This window comes from Alexandromys fortis, unplaced genomic scaffold (genome assembly GCF_014885135.2).
Source record: "Alexandromys fortis isolate MF-2015 unplaced genomic scaffold, M_Fortis_MF-2015_v1.1 scaffold_104, whole genome shotgun sequence".
Taxonomy (NCBI): Eukaryota; Metazoa; Chordata; class Mammalia; order Rodentia; family Cricetidae; genus Alexandromys; species Alexandromys fortis.
Window position 1 is genome coordinate 4,228,542 of NW_026068000.1, and position 22,403 is coordinate 4,250,944.

The 22,403-nt window shown below is 42.5% G+C and overlaps 1 protein-coding gene across 3 annotated transcripts in view; it reads left to right on the forward strand.

The window, feature by feature from the left end:
- Positions 1-22,403, forward strand: part of Znf521 (zinc finger protein 521) — a 294,857-nt gene that overhangs the window by 101,930 nt on the left and 170,524 nt on the right. The gene's annotated exons all lie outside the window — the stretch shown is intronic.

Below are 22,403 nucleotides of genomic sequence, written 5' to 3' on the forward strand. Positions count from 1 at the left end.
GGAGTGGAAAAGAGAAGGAAAGGAAGCCACGTTCATGAATTCCCATTGTTCCGTTATTTGTTATTCCTAACAGAGCAAAGCAGCTGCCCACCCACTCGACCCCAGCGTGGAATTAAACCTTTGGCTTGGAGAGCGGATAGGTCCTAAAGACGTAAACAGGCAGGAATTCGGTGTTGACCATGCTCCTTACACCAGGTCTGCCTACGAGGAAGGCTCAGTCACTCAGTCATTGAGCTTCCGTGATGTCAGGTATGCACATGCATACTTCAGCTCTGAAAGGTGGCCTCTCACTCCACATATCACCAGTTAAATATCCTTTCTCTCGAGAATCCCATCCCATCCCCTCATAATAATCTCTTAAGTGATATTTAGGGGCATGATTTCTGCATAAGACACCTTGAAGTTCACTTGGCTAACACAGACAGCTTTTGGAAAAGTTATAGAAATGATGGTGTCTGTAAGATAAATCAAAACCAAAACCTATAAAATTTGTAATTTTCTTTCTTTTTTCTTCTTGTTTTTGGTTTTTCGAGACAGGCTTTCTCTGTAACTTTGGAGCCTGTCCTGGAACTCACTCTGTACACCAGGCTGACCTCGAATTCACAAAGATCCGCCTGCCTCTGCCTCCTGAGTGGTGGGATTAAAGGTGTGCGCCACCATTGCCCGATTGTATAATTCTCATATCAACAGGATGGCTTTCTAAGTGCCAGGCCATTTCCCAAAGGGAAATGATAAGACTGAAGTTCATTCTTGAAAGATAGCACACTGAACAACCTACTTCTGAAGAATTGGACATCCATGCAGACACCAGCATCTCAGGCCAATAGATGAAAGATTGTCGAGTCTTTGCTGAAGGTAAAACTTCTCCATTCTTCTAGGAGAAAAAATCATGGGATCTGATCAGCATAAATGCAAGTTCTATGGCAGGACCAAGGCAAAGGGAAAAGCAGCTAACTTTGATAGTCTACAGGAAGGAGAGGTAAACTGTGATCAGAGTTTCAGTTAGCTTTCTGCTGAAAAAAAAAATCGTAGTTGGCCCGATAATGCTCAAGGCTTCTACAAGAGAAAGCATGCTGGACCTTCCCACTCAGAGAACAGTGGGCATTCAGAATTGATTGATGGTTGACCCCACCAATCTTTAGCAAAGTTACATTTATCTAACTGTAGTCGGATGCACACAGAAACTGCATTAATTAAATCACTGCTTGGTCTATTAGCTTATGCATATTTCCAGCTAGCTCTTACATCCTAAACTAACCCATCTTCATTAATTTGTACATCAAGGTCGGCCTACTGACAAAGTTTCGGTGGGCTCTGGTGGGGGCATCTGTCTCCTGCGGTGGCTACATGGCTTCTCTCTGGGCTCTGGTGGGGGCATCTGTCTCCTGCGGTGGCTACATGGCTTCTCTCTGACTCTGCCTACTCTCTCTTTTCATATCTGTTTTGATTTTCCACCTGGCTCTACTCTGTTAAGCCATTGACTGAAAGCAGCTTTATTCATTAACCAATAAAAGCAATACATATACAGAAGAACTCCCCACACCATCTAATGATCAAAAATAATTTGAGAATATGATTAATAGTGCTTACCTTTTCCTAAAGTGTGATATTTTGGTACATTTTAGGCAGTGTTCTGTTACTTCGTTTAGCAATGGTAGAAAACAAAGACATGCTGCAAAAAAATTTATTCTTGGTGTATGAGAGAGGGATGTTAATGCATGATAAGATGAAGTAATACCATGTTATTGTGTCAACACTTATCTATAGTGAATGTCAAGATGGTAGGTTTGTTTCGTTCAGCAGGCCATGTGGCTTTGGCCATAATCAGGCACCTTTGCTTTATTGAACAACTCATGCTTGGTATGTAAATGACTGTTCAGGGTTGTGTTCAATAAAACTTTATTTACAAAAGTGAGAACATTAGGTTAACAAGTTATCTACCAGATCTTAAGATGTATTGGATCAACATTTATTAGATTCTTTGTAAGTTTTTTGGTGATTGGAAAACAAAAATAAGACTGAATTTTAAAGAGGTACCTGCGTAATTTTATCCATAAGTAACAGAAGGAAATTTGCTCACATATATCAATGCCCACATGGTTTTACATATTATTACTTTGTTACTGATGACTAATTTTTGAAGTAAATAAGTGGAAGAAACACATAAGGATTTTTATGAGAGTCTTTGAGGGCAACACTTAAAAAGTATATAGATAAAATATATTGTGAACATCGGTATTGTACCCCAGTAATCTGAGACAGTTGCAATAAAAAACCCACCATAGTTTATCTTTCCTTAAAATCCAGATGAAGAAACTACCATTGTAAAACTGACACCACATGATTGATAGTAGCTAGGTGTATATCTAATATGTTGTAACAACTTTTGTCTTGACTCTGCAACGGTCTTGGCAGCTGTGGATGTTCATTCCGCTGTTGTCAGCTCCACAGTCACAGTTTTCCTGTGCACTCTGCTCTGGGTACCACCGCCTCTGGTCACTTCTCCCTGCGTCAGTTTCATTGGTCTGTACTGTAGTAAAGCAGGTTCAGAATTGTATTGCTGTTGTCCCTGGGGGACAGTCTGCCCTTCAAACATTTTTTTTTAAGTGTGGATACCTATTTTGTTTCAAATTCACCAAACTGTACTACTGAACTGTCTTCCCTGTGTGTGTATCAAAATCAGCTGACCTTGATTGCAAAGACAATGGGCATCGGTGGAATTAGTTCCAGTTGTTTCTTATATAGAGGATTCAGAATGTTGTTTTTCTCACAGCATGTGCGTGACCAGCCGTGGACTGACAGGAATGGATGCATGGGAAGGAATGTGGTAGAGTGAGCGTTATAGGCCCTCTCATTCTCTCATTTGCAGTCATTATCCACTGAGTGTGTTGGTTCTGCTTCCCTGCAGCAGTGAATGCACCCCACAGCATCTCTGTTGCTACCCGTTTCCTTGATGACCTGGTGCATCCAGTCCTTCCAGGTCCAGGGGAGTCTGGTGGGAAGCCAGCTCTACAGACTAAATTCCTACTACAGCTCTCTGCGGCCTACATATTGAGTCAAAGGTCTTAGCTGGTGGGAAAGGGCTTTATTTCTTCCCAAACCCTATCTTTGGGTGCACTGGTGCTTGGTCCTGACTTGCTCTGAGCATCCCCTAGGCATCTCAGGAAAATACGCATCCGAGCCTCCAATGCAGTAAGAATCTCTAGCCGGGAGGGAAAATATTAATATGTTTTCATGACTCCCAGGTGATTTTAATGCCTCACTGACGCTGAGTTCTCCTTTGTAGTCAGTCACATACTGTCGTGCTCAGCCTCTGGTCACAGTTTGGCCGTGTCTATGCACTCCCTTCCACCTAGAAAGACAATTTTCTTTTCTCTACTGTGAACATCTTTGATGTTGAACTTAAAGAATTCATCCCGAGGTGGCCTTTCTGTGTCCTCCATCATGGCGCTACAGTATCTCTGAAGCGAAGCTGCTGACTTTGCTCTGTTCTAACCCACCGTCTCTTGTCAATAAACCACTCAGCGAAGCTTCTCTGTCACTACTAACTTCATATTGGCTCTGTTCTGTGCTTGGGATACAGGGAAGTTTATGAACACGTCAGAGGAACCAGACTGCAGCAATAGCTGGGGTACACCTGAAAACTGGCCCACTCATTCATGCCCTGACCCCTAGAGTGACCTTTGTCACAGTGGAATATCAAAAGAAAAGTAACGTTGCCTGGTAAAAGAATGAGCAGCACCTTGGAAACCTTCTGTTGAATGGCCAAAAGAATAAAGTCGTGTGACCATAACCAAAGTAAAGACTAGGGTCAAGACAGGGGGAGAAGGCTGAAAAGGTGAGGTAAAATATCAGTAATAACTGGACTAAACCAGCTCTTTGGAGGGGAGGAATTCATGAGTGCATGGTCCTGGTTCTGAGGTAACAACCCGGTGATGACATCAAGAAGAAAAACATCGCTTTAAACGTGGGGCCGGCCACAAAGAGCAGGTTAATGTAAGAGGCTTACGTGGCACTTGTCTGGAGAAGTCACCAAAGCCTCAGAGATCAGACTAAGTCACTCAATTAATTGCCACCTCGACAGCAGTGTCGGTGTTTGGGTTTTTGGTAAAACTTTTCTTATGAAAACAACCTTAAAAAATAGCAAGCAGGTTAATTAGAAAAAAATCAAAATAAAATGGGAAAGCAATCTCTCTCAGGCTTGGGATGTAGCTCAGCAGAAGAGCACCCATCTTGTTACAAGGCCTGGGCTTCGGTCTCTGGCACTAAAAATATTAATAAATCACAAAAGAAATCTATAAACAGTTTTGTCTGCTTTATTTTTATTTGAGACAGGGTCTCACTGTGTAACCTTGGTTATCCTGAGATGTGCCTTGTAGACCAGACTGGACTTGAACTGCAGTACCCTTGGCCTCTGAAGGGCTGGGATTATGGGCATTTGCCACTGTGCCTCACTGATTTTAGTCTGCTTAAGCAATCACTCTACCTATGGAGTGCCTGGTACAGCATGGAGGAAATATAGTGGTTTTTGGGAAACCAGTTTGTTTATAACTTGTTTGTAAATCTTTTCCACCAAGAACGCTGCTCCTTAAGATGTAAGATTTCCATCTGTGTGTGCATTTGATACTGGGGGTGGAACCCTGAGCCTCTGTGCCAAGCAGGTGCCCTACCACTGAGCTCCGCCCTCAGCCCTAGTGTGTAAGCTTTAACAGCCTCATACGTATTTACACAAGTCTAGGACAGGGTAGTTAACACACTGTATATGTCTTTGTATCTTCATGTCTTCATTTATCAGTGTCCGTTGGTGACAGAATGCTTGAAGCAGTGAATGACTAGGCTGGGATCAAAGGCTCGCCCGAGAGCATTGAAACTGATCTGCGTGCACAAGCCAATTTCCCTGCAGCTTTAATCCTACTCCAGTAGGGTTTGGGGAAAAGGGGGCTACCTTCTGTTCTGTCTTACGTCGCTTATTGTGTCTTCCATCGTCTATTATACCGTAGACTGGATGTAGGAAACTTGGATTCAAGGGTGCTAATGCAGCTTCGTCAGTCTTAACCAACTCCACCCCGGGGAGAGGACTGTTGTCAGCTCTGTGTGGGGATAGCAGCTAGAGAACTCTGTGCTGTCTGCTCACAGTTATCTGACTTGGGCTCCAGGGCGATGGCTCAGCCAGCTATTAAAAGAGAGGACTTCTGTTGGAAAGGACCTCTGTTTGGCTCTCAGCACTCGTATAGGGTTGCTCACAGCAGTCTGTAACTCCTGCTCAAAGCATCCATGGCCTGCTCCACACTCCACTGCCATGGGTGCCCACACTCACTTGTATACATTCACAGGCACACATATAGACATGACTAAAAACTTAGTAGCTTCAAAGATGCACAGTCAAGGGCGGAGGCATTGTAAGAGGTAAGCACTGCTGATCCGTGATTGAATGAATGGAATTTAAGGGCTTCTCCATCCAGAACAAGCGTGAACACTGAACAACCTTGCTGTGGCAATAGAAGCTTGCTCGAGCAGAGCTGATCCATTTGTTGGCTCCCATTTTCAGTACTGCCAATTAAATCACAGAGAATCCCCAACTGGTAAATAAGGTACCTTCTCAAGTTTAGTTAAAGTTCAGCAAAGTTGGGAATATGGCTCATTTGGAGTGTGTTTATCTAGCATGGATGAGGCTCCAGGTTCAATCCTAGCAGAGCAAAAGCAAACACACAAATAAATGTCTACTCGTGAGATTATTACTTGTAATTTGCCATAAACTTTTCCACGGTTAGGTTCTTGGCATAACCAACCTATCAGTACCTCCTTGCTTCCTTCCCTCCCTCTCCCTCTCTCTCCCTTCCTCCCTCCTTTCTTTGCTCCTTTCTTCCTTATGGGAAATTGCTACAGAACAAGCTATGCAATCTGTAAATGCAAAGGCCTATATATCAGTGCTGCAGCCACCAGTACTGTAAGGAGGGTTGCTTCGGCGACTTCCTCTCTTGGAGAGAGGTTACGTTTGCTGTGTACATTAGGTGTCTCTGCTTGTGCTGGGCTAGCAGAAAGTGGCTGACCTGTTAAAGAGCCATACCATCCCGAGTTTCCCTTAAGAAAATGGTTGTACATAGCTTCCAGCTCCAGCTTGGTCCTCCTCTACCATTCGTGGACACTCAGGATGGAACTTCTCTGTTGCTCTAGAATGTGTATTATGCCAGGTATGTGTGCACCATAGCTTCTGCCCTTAGGGTAGCTGGAGAGAGGGAGTACGTGGACCTCCCATAGTGCCAGCTTGGTGTGGGGGAAGAAGATAGGATTCAAAAGCAGTTGTGATCTTTAAGAAGGAGTGTGTGTGTGTGTGTGTGTGTGTGTGTGTGTGTGAGCATGCATGTTCATAGCTGAGTGTTTGGAACTTCTCTGGGGAAGTTAAAGATTTCTGCACTGACTAGGTCAAAACCATGATAGGGTATCCTGTCTAGGAGGCATGGAATAGATGGAATCACCGACCTGTCCTTTCTCGTTGTGCCATGGTGAGGAGCATGCTGGGAAAGGGCTGGGAGATGGATGTGCCATCTGCTCATTCATCTATATCATTGTTCAGTTGAGCATTTTGGCACCAGTGTTTCTACGGAAGAACTAGCTGGTTCTTATCATAAAGCTTGGCTTTAAATCATGGGAATTCAGATGTGCTGTGCTCATGGTTCTTTGGAGTGAACCAAGCCAAAGAAAGGCAAATACACCTTTACATTATGGTGAAGTCTTCTAAGCAGGAAGCCAGTGCTCATTAATTAGAACCTATTCCAATACTATGAAGAAAACAACACTTGGTGCTCACTTGGATGTGAGATATATTAACAATATTAATCAGATGAATAATTCATATTAATCAGCCTCAAAGTCAGAGGATTAATTGGCTTGATGATCTAAGTCAGGATTCTCAGCCTGTGGGTCAATCCCCTTTTGGGGGTTGCATGTGACATATTCTGTTTATCATATTTCTATTACAATTTATAACAGTAGCAAAATTACAATTATGAAGTTGCAACGAAATGATTTTATGCTTGTGGGTCACCATAACATGAAGAACTGTATTAAGGGGTCGCAACATTAGGAAGGTTGAGAACCAATGTGTTAAGCAATCTTCTCAGGAAATGAGTTTGTCTTGGAATCAAGAAGAGAGAAGAAAAGAGAGGGAGGGAGGCAGAGAGGAACAAAGAAAGAGATCCTTACATCTGTCTTGTTTCTGCAATTCTGATACCAGATCCCATGCTGGTAGAGAATGACTGAGCCCTGATGTTTAGCCCCAGAGAAAGGGGAGGGTGTTCTTCAAGTGTCCATGTTTGTACAGGGCTCCTTTTGCGTTGTCTACCTTTTCCTTTCCCGGAAAAATATGGTTGGTTTCTTCTAAACACGAATGTGTGCTCTGTTTTGTGAGACCGTGTGTGACACGAGTGGGTACAGGGAGATTATTAGTGAAAGTACCCATTTTACTGTTTCAGACAAACATACGGACAAGAAAAAACACGAAGACCACATATCTAGCACCATTGGGAGAGTTGATTTCATAGAAATGTGTATGTTTCTACAAAACTGTGGAAACTTATCCACTGAGGTTACCCATTCAGGACACAGCCCCCCTAAATCTGTGACTCTGTCCTGAGAACCAGTGAGCACCCCACTGGAAAAGGCAAGCTTGGCATGGAAGTTGGCAGTAGGGAGTGCTTTTCAGAAAAGTCATCATACTGAATGCTAATTAAACCAATTAGGAGATCCATTTCTTGTACTGGTTTTTTGAAGGAAATGCAGACCCAATGAGAGCATGTTGCAAATGGATTCTGTACCTTTTCTAAAGTTGTGTGGCTCTGTCCTGTGTCCCTTTTTATGTCTAGCCCAGTGCTGAGATGGCCTTACACTGCATCTTTCTGTTGGGATAGTTCATTTGTAGATGCAGTATAGATCAGTTATGACCCACCACTGGATAGTGTGAAGAGTACATGGGAACAGAACCAAGGAGCTGGTCCAGAAAGCCATCATCTGCCTGAGTCCTAGTTAAAGCACCTGTCTCCATAACACATCAAGCTTGGGCTGCAAGCTTGTTGAATTCTCTCCAGTAAAAAAGAAAACTGTAAATGAAAGTCATTTTGCAAGCAAGAATTCAAGAGTAATTCAAAGGTAAACAAGCAAAAATAAGGGCAGAATGAAAATCTGGGCCTTTTGGATGTTGAGTAGGGTTTTGTTTTGGGTCAGCACCAAACTCTTTGTGTCTCTGGTTATTTTCTAAAAGGCTGAACTTTTTAGGATAAAATTCCAAACCTGTCCTGAGCTTTTTATCTTACATGGCTGGGCAGATATGAAAGTTCAAGAAACACAGAAAAATCACATTGAAAGCCCCTCAGAAGAGACCATGATTGGATTTGGTTGATGACACAGGCCATTGAGTCCTTACAGAGAATTGTTTGTCTTCCGTTTTTCAATGGCTTTAATTCCTCCAAATTGCTCCTTGAATAATAGGAAAAAGGCAATTTGAATTTCAGTGACAGATTGGACATAACAGGTTGCAACTATTAGGTCTCATTTTACCAGACTGAGAAATAAAATTGCCTAAACATAAACATCGATCACTGATGCAGTAAATTAATTTGTACAGAAAAAGTAGTTTAGCTGCAGTGCACATTAAACATAGAAAAATTTTCAAAATTACTGCTCTCTGAATTAATTTGTACACTTGTTTACTTGTTAAAAGCATGCATAAATTCTTTCTTCCAAGGCAGGGTAGCTCAAAATGAGTAAGAAAGAAGCATAAAAAGTGGCAAGGAAATGCAGACATATGAAAGACATACACACATTGGCTCAGATCGCAAATACTTTCATCTTTTGTCTTCAGATAGTGTTCTGACTTGATTTGGATTCTGTAGGATCACTAAAGAGGCATAAAATTCCTCCTCTCTCTGTACCATGATACATGTGATGTTTTAATAGACTTATATTTGCTGAGGATTCAGGTATGGTGCAATTAAAAGACTTGTAGGGTTTGATTCCAGGGTGGCTTTACAAGTTCACCCTGCAGGGAGTCTTCCGATTTAGAACTGTTAACTCTGTATTCATGAATAACCTTACCCATTGATTTCTTTGTACTTAACCACAAAACAAAACAAAACAAACAAACAAACCAAAAATCAACAATGCCACAAAGCCATGGAACAGGTTTTCATTGTTGCTTGTGGTACTGTGAGGGAAGCATGACAAACTTCGGATAGTGTCTTTTAAGACAGTTTCAGTCACCATGGAACTGGACTCTGCCACGAGCTGCAGTCTGATAATATCACCTGCCTAGCGTTTTCAAGGACAGTGGTTCGATTCAAATACAATTCTGATAAGTGGCAGGTTTTTGTGTCTTTAATGCCTTGACAAGGGCATCACTCTCAGGAGAGGGAGGTGAAACCATTTGGATGAGGGGATGCTGTCCCTGCTCTTTGTGCTGACACACTAAGATAATGGACAATTAAGAGAACCTTTGCTGCAGGTAAAAGTATGGGGTTATCACTAATATAAAGGAGCCCTTGGGATGCTGGGATATGGAGGAGAAGAGAAATGGAGGTTTTTTTTAAGTATATGAAACAGATAGATGACATGCCTAATAACTCTCATATAATGTTCTTTTACATGTAATAATTATGAGTCATTGGAATGCTCAGCATTGCTTGATATACCAATAATATAATAATAATAATAATAATAATAATAATAATAATAATAATAATAATACAGCTCACTGCATTTGACACAGAATGCTGTAGAAAATCTCCCTATGCTGGCCTACTTAATAAGAAGTTCAACAGCTAATGGCGTTTGCTTTTGTGTGGTCTGGGTGGAGCCACCCTTCTGTGGTCAATAAGAGGATGACTCCTGACAGTTTGAGGTGATAGCTGTCAACCCTGTCTGTACCCCTGTGGACTCCCCAGATCCCAAACGGTGAGGACTCCTGTGGTTTTAATAGCACTCAGGATTTAAGTAAGGCAGCAAAATGGTTGGGTGCCATCATTAAGGAGTTCATTACTGAAGTCCAAGTTCCTTGATAACTTGGGCACCTTGACAGATCATCTGATTATTTAACCAATTGAAATCACCATATCTGTGTCACTCTGGGAGATGACTCTGTGGCATCCAACAGCCATCTCTTGCCTCTGTTCATCTTGAGGTTTAACACTTGACAAAGTCCTTTTATCTGGACTGCTGGTCCCTATCTCCTGCTTCCCTTTAGTTTCTGGTTTGTCCCCTTAGTAGATAACTAGAGCTCTTCCCTGTAGTAACATCATGGAGAGATGACCAGGAGGTGCCAGGGGGGCTGCTCAGGTGAAGGCAAGCATGCAGTTGTAGCAATGAAACAAATATGCATCTGTGGCCAGCAGCCATCTCATGTACCCAGTCCTGCTGTCCGATGTGGTACCTGTTCTGTGTGCATGCGCCTCAGAGGGGGAGTTTCTCAGGCGTTTGTCCTCATCAAGGTGAGGCATCCCGGTCACTACTAAACTGAGTGCTGAAGAGGTTAACTGATTTCCTTTGAACTTAAACTCTCATTTGTCTCAAGCAGCCTGCCAGAAAGCAGAGTGCAGAGCTCCTGATAATTGGGGGCTCTCCTCAGCCTGGGGAGATCCTGTGATAAGATAAGGTGCTTGGGAAAAAGGAAGCTAGCCGGCTTGAGGGAGTGGGGCAGGAGAAGAGGGGAAGCCTCGCTGCTTTGACTGCTAAATACCCCTGGTAGCCAGAGATAAGACACCTTGAGCTGCGCAGAAAACCTTAAGCAGGATGTAAATGAAACCAATAAAAAATCATTTGAGATCAAGCCTTGCTCCGCTCCCTCTGTCTCCACCCTGACAGCAGAAGGCTTAATTTACTGTCGGGTCTGCCACGCTGAGCAGCAGACCAGGAGGTTCCTGGAGATTGATAGAAGCCCATTTACTGGACAAAATATCTATAATTTCTAGAGATGTCAAAACTTGGGAGCGTTTAATCAGTGCTTCTAGTAGTCCTTCCTCACTAGAACATGGACGTGTGGCTGGTGACACAGGGCGCCCCCCTCTCCTCTTCACTCTCTAGTCCAGATATTTGTTTGCTCCATCTTTAGTTTGGGGATACTCTTCCGTGGCCAAGTGGTTGAAAAGGCTGCACCACCTTTGCCAGTGTTTCGGCATTTCTCCTGCAGCTGATGCAGTTTAAAGTCATCCTCAAGAAAAGTTTATGAGACACTGGTCATGTATCCCTTAGAGTGCTTCCCGGAGGAGAAACAGCGTTTGGAGCAGTGTGTACCCTAATGCCCAGGAGTGTAGTCAATCTCACCAGCTCAGTTTGTATGCTGATGTTCCCAGAACAATGTGGAATTGCCTAAAAATGAACTTCTCAGACTGTATCCCTGGCTTAAAGCAGGGACACATGGCCTTGTGAGTGTGTGTGTGTGTTTTCAGAGTGTGTGCATATACATGAAAGAGTGCGTGTACATATGTGTGTGTGTACATATGGTGGGAGGCTAGAAGCCCAATGCCACATCCACAGAGTGACAAGTTACTCAGAATGATACCTGCATCCCAGGCAGCACCATCCAGCATTTCTCTACTTGGGACTTTATGTCTTCAGAGTGGTTACTATCTTCTTATAGATATTTACAAACCATATCTGAAAACCCTTCTGCAGAGAGGAAGTGACTTGATAGAGCTAACTGCACGGTATGAGGAAAAGATCAAAGTGTCAAGTCTGACCGTAAGTAGAGGGCAACTGCTACAGGCTGGGGTGTTTAATGATTTCGATGTCTTACCATAAAACTGATGATGCTGCCAGCAATGGTTGTTGTTGGTGCAGGACTCCACGCCCTGCCCATCCTTACTGACATGCCTGTTTTTCTTTAGTTGAGCGCTCCGTTTGCTGCCAAATTCCTCACAGTTCTCAGCTCTTTTGCTCCATGCCTGTAGGGAGTTCAAGGTGACAGCTTTGCCTTCCTATGCTCTGTGCTAGCTGCTGGGATTCTCTCCTTGATTTCCGGTCCCTCAAGTGAGACTGAGGGGTAGGCACAACCCGGCTAGTCATCAGTTAGGCTACAAGGGCAGAGTGGAGCCCAGGGTCAAGAACATTTTATGGAGATCCAGTAAGCCTCCTTTGGTCCTGGCAGCCTGAGTCCGCTGGCAGCCCAGGTGAAGCTCTTGAGGGTTAGCCTTGCTTTGCTGCATGTCCCTGTCTCCTGTCCAGGGCAGAAAACATTGCCCCCAGCTTCTCCATAGATGTGGTCATTCAGAGTCGATACAACTCATGTGACTGGTAAGAGGATTCTGATCACACTCTGTGTCCGCTGAGGAGAAACTCCTTTCTCATATTTAAATCATATTTAAACCCCTCCATTTCAGTGGACCTCAGTCATGTGTTGGATGCCAGAGGGCCAGGTATCTCCATGTCGTCTGAGACTAGCACAGATGGTTCTTTATCCTCCTCCTTGACTGTATCCAGATTTGTTACCATCTCAGTTCAGGGTCCACAATGGCTGTGGTTATCTTCTTATGTATTCCTTTGTTTTCAAGTGCTTTAGCTGTGGATAAAGTAAATGCTGTAATATGGAAGAATCATGAGAGTTCTGAGGGCTAACTATAATTAGTATTAGAATTTTTAGCAAGACACTTAATGTTAGATATATATGTGTGTATACATGTATATACACTTTAAATTGATTATATACATATATAAATGATGTACAAACAGATAATTATATATAAATTATAAATAAGTAGACATACCACAAAGAATAGCATTGTTGCCTAAAGAAGTATTTCGTTAAACTATGTTTACAGTTTATGGTTGCATATATTAAGTGGTGAATTACTTTAATTAGCTTGTTTGTAATGAAAACTATTGAAAATCTTGAAGAATTGCTTTGACACAGATTATGTTTGATTTTGAACATTTAGTGAATCCTGGATGAATACTGGTCTGTTTACACATAGAGTGCTGTGGATTTTAACTGATGAACATGCAAATGTGCACACTCTAGGGTCTGTGATTTTAACTGGTGACGTCACTGCTGTGCACACGCTAGGTTCTGTGATTTTAACTGGTGACAACATTGCTGTGCACACTCTAGGTTCTGTGATTTTAACTGGTGGATGCACTTTCTTATCCTAGTCATTCTAAGGGCCCAGTTCCAGGGAAGAGAGCAGAACCAAAAATGAGAATCATCTGTGAAAAATCTATCATTGTTAACACTGGAAGACTTATTTTCAGACTAACTCCATTCATATTTTGTATAATAAAATATAATATAAATACACATATGTTAATAAATAGTTATATTAAACAAATATTAATAAAAACAATTATTAATGAAGAAATTAGAAATAAACATTGTTAATGTTATATTAATATATAAATGAATATACAAAATATATTAATAAAAATATTAACCTCTAAAGTGTTTTGATAGTGTACGATCAGGGTAATGCTATTTTTATATGTCGATTGAAGTTATTTTCAGGAAACAGCTCTGTCCTTTGCAGGGCTGCCACTTACTTACACACATATTAAAGCCAGCTCCTTCACCCTGAAGCTCTCCACACTCTGTCTCTGCCGCTTGGGATCTGCTCTCCCTTTGCCATGTCCGTTTTCCAGTCCTGTTGGGACGCTGTGGGAATTCTGTCTTCTGAGGATGCTTTGCTGCTTGACCGGTCTACAGACCCTTACTGACACGAAGTCTCAAGATCCTTATCTAAAGTTTCTCAAGTTCTTCGTACCACAGGAGCACACAGCAGCCTCATAAAACGTTAAAACAAACAAACAAACAAAACAAAACAAAACAAAACAAAAAAAAAAAAAAAAAAACAGGGCAAAACACAAGGTTCTCAGAGTTGAAGTTAGGCCTGAGGAAGTCTGTCCCTTCCCACAGCTGAAGCTGATTGTTTGCCGCAGATCCAAACCATTCCTACCTCATGTCAGGATGGAAAACATGCAGGTCAGTTGATTTGCGATAGTAAATGGATCGTTGTGGCAATACGCACCCCCCCATCTCTGTAACAGCTTTTTCTACATTAACAAACCCTATTTATCACTTTACTGCACAATGAATCCACAGGGGGTGCTAATTGTTCATTAATTAAATTTTAGCCTTTCAACACTTTTGTATTCTCCAGTGGCCCTGTCTGCAGTGAAGTACACAGAGTGGCCTTTTTCAAACTGCCAAAAATTCAAGTTGGTTTTTATAGCTCTCGTTGATACTACTATATAGGTAAAGTTTAGGTGAGCAGACACATTGCTGTACTCTTGTAAGTCCTTGTGACCCAGAGTTTCAGCCTTAGACCACAACCTCTGGAGTTGAGACAAAGCCCAGAAAGTGGTGTTGAACATGACAGTCAGTGCTAGTCACTTTGAAATAAAATTTGATTCTTTTATTAGAAAATCCTATTGATTTATGACAGGTCCTCAAGAAACTGGGAGTCTGGTGGAATGAGGCATAAGCTCTCTAAGATTCCTCGTTCCCTAAGGAAGTCATTTCAAACTTGGTTTTCTGTGAAAGACTCTTCTTTAGGTTTTCCATGAAGAGGTTAAGTTAAAAATCACCAGATTGGATGGGGAGGTAGCCCAGGTGGGAGGTGCTGACTGCAAACATCAGGACCTGAGCCCCCTCCAAAGCATTCACACGCATAGCTGGGCACAACAGCACAGGCTTGAAATCCCACTCTGGGGAGACTGAGACCCGTGGAGCCCTGGGACTTACTGGCCTGACAAACCTCACGTCCCAGTGAGAGGCCTTGTCTCAAAAATAAATAAATAAACAGCAACTACAAAACAGGATGGATGGTTCCTGGAGAATAACACCCAAGGTTGGCCTCTGGGTTCCATGTGTGGTCACGTGTGTTCATGTGCACACCCTGCCCCCAAGCACAGACAGAGTCACTAATAATATACATTGGGGCCCTGCGAATCTTATTGAATATTCCTTAAAGGTTATAGCTGCTGCTTTCAAGCTTGCTAACTCGTAATTCATACTAGTGCAAGGGATTTTGAAGAAAACGGTATTTGCCTCAAGGATCTGAGAAGTTCTGGCACTTGGCACCCTGACTCTGCTGCACACTGTTCTTTTGTGGGGCTGTTGTTACAGTGCTGAATTAAGTACAACCTGCCAGTGTGCACAGTTGTGAAGTGCTGAGCTAGTGCATTTTGATTTTCAAGAAATCTGTAAGTCACATTCAGAGGTTTTGTTGAAAACTTTTATTCTTTTTTTTTTTTTTTAAAAAAATTGTGTCATTTAGACATTTAAGTCACTTAATATGATTGCACCCTCAACAGAAGAAAAGCAAAGAGCCAGTTCTGATTTCTGATTCCTTCCTCCTCTTGTCATAGTGTCGCTTGTAACTTAGAGGCAACACTGGCTTTCCTGGTAGTATTAGTTCTGTTCATTTTTATATATTAGCTCGGATGTCGTGCTAGGTTCTTAGAGGACTACCAGTGAGGTAGTCTCAAGTTTTTCTGGTATTATACACAAGGAAATCTTTTATAAGAAGAAACTAGGGAGTTCTGGGTTCGGGATCAAACCCAAACACACCTGACAGGATTTAATACATTTTAGTTCAATGAATAAACGAAGAGAAATGAATAGTGTTCTGACGAGTCGTTTGTGCTCACGTGTCACAGGCAAACAGAAGACTGTGTAGTGGCTAATCCATGTCTTGCAGTTCACGTGGAAGAGGAGAGGCCTGCAGCTCAGTCCGTAGAACACTTGTTTAGCAAGCAGGAATGAGGCCTGAGTCTGGCTCTCAGAATCCAGGCCTGGTGCTGTGCACTTATAATCCTCAAACTAGGGTGTCAGAGGTGGGTGGGTCCCTGGGGCTGACTGTTCTGGCAGCCAAGTCAAATCTACCAGTTCTGGGCCAGTGGGAGACCCTGTCTCAAAGTTTTCAAACAGGGTACAAAGTGGATGATTCCCAGGGAAGATCACCCAAGTTTGACCTCTGGCTTCCACATGCGCAAGTACACGTATACACCTGCACATGTGATTATACACACACACACACACACACACACACACACACACACCATAAACAGTAAAGGGAAAGGAATGGAGACTAGGGGAAACACTCTGTAATGCCTGTCACTATCAAAGCAAAGATAAACATGTTAAACAGCTTAAAGAATGCACTCACTCCCAGCGCTGTGCAGATGTGCTACACACGGCTGCCTATTACTGAACGCCAAGAAGTTGGTACTTATCATTAGTGACACGTCGTTCTAAGGGAGCCAAGAGATAGGAAAAGCAAAACAGTTCTCAGCCCCTCCTCCCTAAGCCAGCATAACTGGAAACTACTTTTCCTTCTGTCTGGCTTCAGTGACACCCGCCTCGGTTTCCGTGAGACCAGGACTTTTCTGGTTTCGTGTCAGCTATTTCCTCGTTTGAGGGGTGGAGTCTGAGTGTGAACTACTTAAGAATGCACTGTTGGCTGTTTCATTTGGCCGGGAAGATGGAATTCATCAAGCGCCGTCTGTTCAGATGAACTTTAAGTAAAGGCAAAAGCAAGGCATTTGTGGTCCTTGCTGCACACTCTATGCAAATTGCCTTCCAAACACCAAGGCTGTGATCACCCAAGAAGAGCAAGGAACACATGTCTTCTTATCTCCTGCTCTGGTCATCGGGAGTGCTAAAGCTTGGGAGGGGGAAAATGAGTCACTTTTTTTTATTATTATTATTGTTAAGGCGTAATAAAACTAAAAAGAAAAAAATAACCCCCAAGTTCTCATATCTGGAATCTGTCCTAAGACTCTGTTAAAGCATGCAGCAGTAGGCCCTGCTCCTCGCCACTCATGTCATTAGTGGGTGACCACCCTTTCCCTACAACCTGACTGTTAATGCATTTAAGTGGTCCTTCCAGAACCATTTGGAATATAACAGACTTTTAAAGCACCCGTTAATAATAAATAATTTTAAAGCTCACATTTCTCTTTTGAACACCTTGTAAAGAGTATTCATTTTCAGTTAGTTAAATACATAATACATATAGGAGTTATTTTTAATGTGGAGTTGTTGATTTAAAAAAGAAAGAAAGCAAACATAAACACACGAGTACACGCACACAAATTAAATATTACTAAAGCTGCAGTTTCCCCATAGCTTTAGACATTCCAGTCAAGAATGAAAGGAAGCAGTTATTCGAGAATGCAAAATAATTTATTTAGAATGACCTCATCCTTTAGGAATTTAAATCATTTCTGTAAAAATGCATTGAATAATTTGCCTTGATGGCTTTAAAAATGATGTAAAAATTGTTCCCCTGATGGCAGTGGAAGAAACACAAGCACCCTAGTCACCTGTCTGTTAAACACACAGTTCACATTACCGTTCTGTTTCTGTAGTGCCTACAGCATTGGCACTCATGTACACCTGTATGTTTCCCGCAGGATTCCCAGCTTGTGTTAGGTGGTTCTGGGAGATAATGAATGGGGAAAGTTCAAGCCCATTGAGGTAGACAACTGGCAGACATAAAGACTCAGATGAAGAAAACAGGATAAATCTGGAAATCTGCTTTGGTCTTAGGTTTTAACCTATTGCTCAACATTTGCAAAAATAATATGCTAAATTAGAGTATTATGAGGCTAAATAATGCCATGGCTGTATTGCTCATGTTTTCAAGGGAAGGGAGCAATTTCAAAATTATATCCTTGGCTTCAGAATTACATGGTAACATACTTGTTCCAAGGTTACCTATCTTTAAAGACCCAAGATTATATCCTGCGTATGATAATTTAATGCTTGAAATATAGCATGGATTTATGTTCCATTAATTTTTAGATATTACCAACTATTCATGTTTTGTTTTCTTGCTGGCTGTATACACTACTGTGAGTGCTTCAGGCACTATAGATTTCCGTCGGGCCACTCTTTAGAACTTGTATTCCAGGGGTTCTGTTAAAGAAAAGGAAGTGGGGAAATGTGTTTATACTATGCGGACATCTGGAGGAAAGGAGGAGCACACGCCGCCCTTCTCAGACTCTCTCTACCTGGGCAGCTTTTCTTCCAGCAGTGATAAGGTGCTCCAGAAACAGTCACTAATCTTTGTAACACCCTGGAGGGTAGGTAGTGAGAATTATTATCTTCATATTGCAGGTGAAATACTTAGGTAGGAGCAGATTAAATGACTTGGCCAGGTCACTTCCAAGTCAGTTATAGAGCTCAAAATAAAACTCCAGACTCCTGACTCTTGGTCCTTCTGAGTCATGGCACCTGGCACATAGAAGGACCAAGCATGTCAGTATTCCTTTACTTCCCACCCTTGGAAAGTAACTCCTTGGGAAGCTCCTCTGTGCCGAGGAAACTTGGCTGTGTGCCACTTGTATGCCCATGGTACCAAATCCATGATGAGATGTTCCAAGGGAACTCTGCTGATTCTGAAGGAACTCGGCGTTAGAGAGATTGGGAAACTGACTTCTCACTACCCCAGCCCTGAAAGGAGCTGGCTGCCACACCAGTTAGTTGCTAGACCTAATTTCTAAGATTTCTTAGATGTGTGTAATTTCTTTAATGTGTGTGTGCCCACTTGTGGAGGTCAGGGCTTGACTTGGACCGTTCCTCAGTTGCCATCCACTTGATTGTGTGAAATTGAAACAATCCGTCACTGAACCCAGAGTGCATGGATTTGGTTCAGCTGCTGGCACCCAAGCTCCGGGATCCTCCTGCCTCCACCGGCCATCACCAGGATTGCAGGTGTACACAACCATAGCCATTTTGTAATTCCTTCCTTCCTTCCTTCCTTCCTTCCTTCCTTCCTTCCTTCCTTCCTTCCTTCCTTCCTTCCTTCCTTCCTTCCTTCCTCTTTTCCTTCCTTCCCTTCTTTATTTGCACCGTGTTGCTGGGGAGTGAATTCAGATCCCCAGACTTGAGCTGCAGACGCTGTACTCACTGACAGATCTATCTAGCTCCCTAATTTCTTTAACATTAAGAGGTATCCAATGCATTTTGCAACTTTAATTTCTTCTAAATAATTATGAACTGCCTATAACACTGGAGCTGACTATGACAGGCTTGGCTCCTCACCCCAGAAGCATGGGTCTTACACCAAGACCTGCTTAATGGTAGGAAACAAGATTGGGCAACACTCATGATCATGCCTCTCCTGAGCTGGTCCTCATCCTCTTTCTTTTGGCCCGTTATTTATTTCTGGCTGTGTTTACTAGACTTGGAAGGCGCACAGTATCTGGAACCCTCACTGCTTCTCTTCCACAATGGCAGGCTATAAACTTAGACTATCTTGCTTTTTTGGATGACAGGGTGGCCATGCCAAGCATGCCCGTGGCTCTGTCTGCAATGTCTGGGATAAAATCACCTCCATCTTAGCTTGCTGCTTCCAGGCTGGCCTGTGAGGGTTGAAGGCCTACATCACAAAGATACTTTGTGCTCTGATGTAGATACTTTTGGCAATGGTGTAGGTAAGAGCTTGACTTCACTGCTCTGTTGGTAAGCACTTTTGCTGGTAATAAGAAGGAACAGGTGTTGCTCTGCTGCTAACTGAGTTTCCAGCTGTCCACCCGACGCAGACCAAGCAGAATCTGGTATTCTGTCTTCTCAGGCGGGCTGGAGAGTCATTGAGCCTGAGGTGGAGGTCTTCCTTGCAGGATATGGACGTTTCGATGCCAGAAGATGGTCGGGAAAGCCTGGCTGGGTAACAAAGGCAGGCCTTCAGCGACTGGGTGTAGCTCCAGCTCCACATCCCCTTTGGCAGCTGCTCAGAGGCCACTGCAGTGTGGCCAGCCAGCAAAATTAGGAAATAAGGACCTCTTTTATTTACTCAGGCTGCTGAATCATGGGCATTCCTGTCTGCTTGGAGAAAAGTCAGGCGGCTCTACTTTCCACGGAAAGTCTCAGGAGTGCTGGAGACTTTCATCTCAGTGTTCACACACTTGTTTTAATGTGCTTTATGGAAACGGTGAAACTCAACAAGTGCAGCCGCTGTAGGAAAACATCTGCACTAACTGTGCACACACATTTGCATCTTTAAATAGCCTCTGAGGCCACAGGGTGGGCTCCCAGCAAAGTTCTTCCTTCACTGTAAGGTTTTGCCTTAGCACTCCGAGAGTCTAACTGATTCCAAGGTCTAACATTTAGCGTGGACATTGGAAGCACCTTATAATGGAACACGAGCGAGTTGCCAGAATACAGAAAGACAGGACGTGACAAAGGGGAAGAAGTTCAAGTTGATTCTGAATCCGAAGTTGAAAGAATCTACCGTAGTTTCTTCCATGTAGCAGATAATGGAAGCGTACTTCTTTCTGGCAATTGAAGCACTCCCTTGTCTTGCTTAAGTTAACAAGGATAGACAGTTCTGGAAGAATCACGTTCAAGAAAAATCAGAGTTAGAATGGCAGACAGCCCATCATGTACATCTTGAGAAGAGAGGACACCATTAGCACATGGGTCAAGTCTTATGGGGGTTTAATTTCTAGTTGCTTTCTGTTCCTGCACACTTATAATACTGACCAATGAACTTTTTTTTTTTTTTACCATCTTGATATTAAAGCAGAAATCAACCTTTTGGAGAAGCAGCCTTCATTCTTTTCTCTCTCTAAAATATAACACTTTTGGCACCAAGCTTCCCCACTGCTCAGTTCCCTCCCCTGCCCTGAGTTGTATGGATTTTGTGCATGTTCCCTCCCTTCCACTTCCAGGGACAAGAGGCAGGGAAGAAAAGCTTCCCAGGACTCTGAATTCCAGTAAAAAACTTGATCCTAACTTCATCTCCCTAAACATGTTAATGATATCTCAAGCTTGGGAGAATACTTACATAAGAGTTGGAGTCTAGCATGGACCCAGACCAGAAACTGATTTAAACACAGTGTCAAGAATTATACACCTTTTTTTTTTCTTTGTAATAATGGCTCATTGCTTCACAATTATTTATACATACCTTGTGTAAGGGATTGTACACTTTATTTTTATAGTGGCCCATTGCCCCATGACTATTCATAGGTCTGTAATAATGATCCATCACACCCAGTCATAGTCTAGGATTTAATGATAAAGTGGTTTGCTGGAATGTTAGGCCCGCTAGTTCACTTCATAGCAGTCTGGAAACACAGCAAATGCTTCCTCGCTGTTTTCTGCAAACGTGAAAATGAGATGATGTGTTTGAAAATATTTTAAAATAAAGCAGCAGGATTTAAATATAAAAGACAAATGGGAAACATGGCAGGATTTGGAACCCAGGATGCAGAGTAAATTTATTAATGTTTCAATTGGAAGGATCTATAGAAAGTTTGGGTTATTTGGAGAATACCAAGTGTACATGTCGTTTAAAGAGAAAACTGAGTGATTGTCCCATTGTTTTTGCTATCGTCATCTTGATTTTTTGTTTGTTTGCTTGCTTGCTTTTGGTTTAGTCTTTGTTAATTGCTTCCACATGTATTGCATCATGAGTTGCGTGTCTCTGCGTGGTTTTGATGTGTCCATACAACTCTTACCTGCGACTATCACATCCTCTCCTAAGCTGGAAGCATGAGCGTCTGTGGATTCATATAAATGGGGAGGTCGAATCATGAGGTTTGCAGCTTGCTTTGTTGCGGCGGGCAGGGATCCAGGAATGGTGTTTGGTTGTTTGCTCAGGGTGAGAGCTCTGCCATCTGGCATCGATAGTGAGATGGTCGTGTCATCAGTTTCTCCACGCAGGAAAGGAGCGATCCTCATCTGTTTCCTGTGGATAAGGAAGAGGCTGACAGTCTAGTAAAATCTTGTTACCTTAAAGAAAGCAGACATGGAATTCATTTCATGAAGCCTGCCTGTTTCTGTTTTTGTGTTCACCATGTCACCTATGTGTGAACCTTAGTACTGAGGCATTTAGTCTTTTGGATTCAATTCTCATAGACAACTTTCAGAACCTGTCTATGTTTCTAACAGCAATGATGTCATGCCTCTCTCCCAGTCTTTTAATTTTCGGAGCTTTGGAAAATATTTTTTAAATTTTGGATACTTTTAAAACTTCTTCTGACCTTGAGTTAGAAGTTATTATAAAAAGTAAAACAGAGTTTCTATAACTTGTTAAGAAAAGGGTGCATTTTTTTTACTTGGATGTTCGGGAAACAGCAGAAAAAAAGGGGAACACCATGTAACCCCAAAACACCAGCTAATATAAATCTAAGGTTGAGCTCCTTCCCATGTAACGTGCTAAGCTTGATCTGGCTGGCAGCCTTGTTTGTCTGATCTTTGTTTCACATAAATCTCTCAGCATTTACCATAATCATTTATCACTTTTCCTGTTTCCAGTTTTTCACAAGTTGCTTTGTCCCTGCTCACCTCAAAGTGCAGGTCCTGTTTAGCTAAGGAAGTCCAGGCCACTGATGCCTTTTACAGAAGGAAGAAATGGTGGGCCACCTCTTGAACTTTTCCAACAAAATGGACGATTGCAATCTGGTCCTCCCGA